The sequence below is a fragment of the Habropoda laboriosa genome, unplaced genomic scaffold, assembly GCF_001263275.1.
Source record: "Habropoda laboriosa isolate 0110345459 unplaced genomic scaffold, ASM126327v1 scaffold143, whole genome shotgun sequence".
NCBI lineage: Eukaryota > Metazoa > Arthropoda > Insecta > Hymenoptera > Apidae > Habropoda > Habropoda laboriosa.
Window position 1 is genome coordinate 638876 of NW_017100404.1, and position 626 is coordinate 639501.

The window sequence follows — 626 nt, forward strand, 5'->3', positions numbered from 1 at the left end:
CCCCCTTCGATTGGGAAGAACTGGGCACGCGTTGTTCACGGACGATCGACGAAGGGAATTGATGCCCCAAGGTTCTCAAAGCCGTTCAGACAACAGCGTCGCGATTCGAGCTCGTGTTCCGAGCACAAAAGGGGATCCAGCCGCAAACAAATCCAGAGAGAAATAGAGAGTGTGTGCGTTGTGTTCCGCAGGCTTCTTCTCCGTTGTTGTTCTTCTTCTTTTCTTCCCATACTAATCGAGAGAACAAGAAAATCATGAACGTTTTTGTGAGTGGTTCGTGGGATGCCGGGGTTCATGGACAAAGTATACCTCGGGCATCCCTCGTCCTTGCACGTCCTTCGGTTCGTTGATCGAATCTGCCACCTTCACTCGGCTTCTCTCTCTCTCTCTCTCTCGCTGTCTCTCCCTTCCCCTTTTTTTTGTCTTTTCTCGATTTCATTTCCTCTTCCTTTCTATCTTTCAAATTATTCTTTTCATTAAACACCTCTCTCTCCCGCCGCCCACTCTACCTACTCTCCCTCGTCCCGTTTTGCTCCCTGACGTGTGTGTTGCGTAAAGAGTGCAACACGCGCGTTGTTCAGACACGAAGAAACGAAGGAGGCAGGGGCACGTTGGAGGTTGTTCGT